The sequence below is a fragment of the Taudactylus pleione genome, unplaced genomic scaffold (assembly GCF_031769625.1).
Source record: "Taudactylus pleione unplaced genomic scaffold, aTauple2 ptg000117l, whole genome shotgun sequence".
Taxonomy (NCBI): domain Eukaryota; kingdom Metazoa; phylum Chordata; class Amphibia; order Anura; family Myobatrachidae; genus Taudactylus; species Taudactylus pleione.
Window position 1 is genome coordinate 14,681,505 of NW_028284519.1, and position 3,354 is coordinate 14,684,858.

The 3,354-nt window shown below is 34.8% G+C and overlaps 1 non-coding gene across 1 annotated transcript; it reads right to left on the reverse strand.

Moving 5' to 3' along the window:
- Positions 1-308: 308 nt before the first annotated feature.
- TRNAD-GUC (transfer RNA aspartic acid (anticodon GUC)) lies at positions 309-380 on the reverse strand. The gene has a single exon. It is a non-coding gene; the product is annotated as a tRNA-Asp (tRNA).
- Between the last annotated feature and the right edge of the window lie 2,974 nt (positions 381-3,354).

Consider the following 3,354-nt stretch of genomic DNA (forward strand, 5'->3'; position numbering starts at 1 on the left):
AATATTTGGAAAATGAAAAGTCAGTAATATTGACAACATAATTTTACTCTTGCAATGCTTAGCACTCTAAAGTCTTTTCTCCTGCTCTAACCAAGCAGTGTATTGAATCACTATTACTTTGATAAATATACCGAAAACCAGGTCATGGGGACCTCGTAAATTGCACTTGTAGCACTGGCTATGAAGCTTACATGCAAGATTTTTTTCAAGTTGACATAATCCCTGGATTCAATTTAGATAAGGCATTTTTGGTATCTCAATGAAACAAAGTGAAACAGCATGCAAAAAAAGAGATTAAAAGTTCAAAACTCCCCGTCGGGGAATTGAACCCCGGTCTCCCGCGTGACAGGCGGGGATGCTCACCACTATACTAACGAGGACTTACTTGGTCAACTTTTGGCAAAAAATTATCAAAAAATATAATCAAAAAACATGTCATGGTTAGCTATCGAAATTTGTATGTCATTGGCCAAAGAGATTATATGCTACATTTTTTCAAGCTAATTTAAAACCCTAAAGAAATATTTAACCTATTAATTGGCAAATGAAAAGTCACTAATTTTGACAACATAATTTTACTCTTGCAATGCATAGCACTCTAAAGTCTATTCTCCTGCTCTAACCAAGCAGTGTATTGAATAACTATTTATTAGTTTGATAAATATACCTAAAGCCAGGTCATGGGGACCTCGCAAACTGTACTTGTAGCACTGGCCATGAAGCTTACATGCAAGATTTTTTCAAGTTGACATAAACCCTGGTTTCAATTTGGATAAGGCATTTTTGTTATCTCAATGAAACAAAGCGAAACAGCATGCAAAAAAAAAGATTAAAAGATCAAAACTCCCCGTCGGTGAATTGAACCCCAGTCTCCCGCATGACAGGCGGTGATACTTCACACTATACTAACGAGGACTTACATGGTCAATTTTTGGCAAAATTTGATAAAAAAATATACCCAAAAAACATGTCATGGTTAGCTATCGAAATGTGTATGTCATTGGCCAAAGAGATTATATGCTACATTTTTTCAAGCTAATTTAAAACCCTAAAGAAAAATGTAACCTATTATTTGGCAAATGAAAAGTCAGTAATATTGACAACATAATTTTACTCATGTAATGCATAGCACTCTAAAGTCTTTTCTCCTGCTCTAACCAAGCAGTGTATTGAATCACTATTTATTAGTTTGATAAATATACCCAAAACCAGGTCATGGGGAACTCGTATATTCTACTTGTAGCCATGGCCATGAAGCTTACATGCAAGATTTTTTTCAAGTTGACATAATCCTTGGATTCAATTTAGATAAGGCTTTTTTGTTATCTCAATGAAACAAAGTGAAACAGCATGCAAAAAAAGAGATTAAAAGTTCAAAACTCCCTGTCGGGGAATTGAACCCCGGTCTCCCGCATGACCGGCGGGGATACTTCACACTATACTAACGTGGAATTACTTGGTCAATTTTTGGCAAAATATGATCAAAAAATATACAAAAAAAACATGTCATGGTTAGCTATCGAAATGTGTATGTCATTGGCCAAAGAGATTATATGCTACATTTTTTCAAGCTAATTTAAAACCCTAAAGAAATATTGAACCTATTATTTGGCAAATTAAAAGTCAGTAATATTGACAACATAATTATACTCTTGCAATGCATAGCACTCTAAAGTCTTTTCTCCTGCTCTAACCAAGAAGTGTATTGAATAACTATTTTTTACTTTGATAAAAATACCTAAAGCCAGGTCATGGGGACCGCGCAAACTGTACTTGTAGCACTGGCCATGAAGCTTACATGCAAGATTTTTTTCAAGTTGACATAATCCCTGGATTCAATTTAGATAAGGCATTTTTGTTATCTCAATGAAACAAAGTGAAACAGCATCCAAAAAAAGAGATTAAAAGTTCAAAACTCCCCGTTGGGGAATTGAACCCTGGCCTTCCGCATGACAGGCGGGGATACTTCACACTATACTAACTTGGAATTACTTGGTCAACTTTTGGCAATATATGATCAAAAAATATACCCAAAACATATGTCATGCTTAGCTATCGAAATGTGTATGTCATTGGCCAAAGAGATTATATGCTAAATTTTTTCAAGCTAATTTAAAACCCTAAAGAAATATTTAACCTATTATTTGGCAAATGAAAAGTCAGTAATTTTGACAACATAATTTTACTCTTGCAATGCATAGCACTCTAAAGTCTATTCTCCTGCTCTAACCAAGCAGTGTGTTGAATCACTATTTATTACTTTGATAAATATACCCAAAACGAGGTCATGGGGACCTCGCAAACTGTACTTGTAGCAGTGGCCATGAAGCTTACATGCAAGATTTTTTTCAAGTTGACATAAACCCTGGATTCAATTTAGATAAGGCATTTTTGTTATCTCAATGAAACAACGTGAAACAGCACACAGAAAACAGATTAAAAGTTCAAAACTCCCAGTCAGGGAATTGAACCCCGGTCTCCCACATGATAGGCAGGGATACTCACCACTATGCTAACGAAGACTTACTTGGTCAATTTTTGGCAAAATATGATCAAAAAATATACCCAAAACATATGTCATGGTTAGCTATCGAAATGTGTACGTCATTGGCCAAAGAGATTATATGCTACAATTATTCAAGCTAATTTAAAACCCTAAAGAAATATTTAACCTATTATTTGGCAAATGAAAAGTCAGTAATTTTGACAACATAATTTTACTCTTGCAATGCATAGCACTCTAAAGTCTATTCTCCTGCTCTAACCAAGCAGTGTATTGAATAACTATTTATTACTTTGATAAATATACCTACAGCCAGGTCATGGGGACCTCGCAAACTGTACTTGTAGCAGTGGCCATGAAGCTTACATGCAAGATTTTTTTCAAGTTGACATAAACCCTGGATTCAATTTAGATAAGGCATTTTTGTTATCTCAATGAAACAAAGTGAAACAGCATGCAAAAAAAGAGATTGAAAGTTCAAAACTCCCCGTCGAGAAATCAAACCCCGGTCTCTCGCAGGACAGGCGGGGATACTTCACACTATACTAACGAGGACTTACTTGGTCAATTTTTGGCAAAATATGATCAAAAAATATACCCAAAAAACATGTCATGGTTAGCTATCGAAATGTGTACGTCATTGGCCAAAGAGATTATATGCTACAATTATTCAAGCTAATTTAAAACCCTAAAGAAATATTTAACCTATTATTTGGCAAATGAAAAGTCAGTAATTTTGACAACATAATTTTACTCTTGCAATGCATAGCACTCTAAAGTCTATTCTCCTGCTCTAACCAAGCAGTGTATTGAATAACTATTTATTACTTTGATAAATATACCTACAGCCA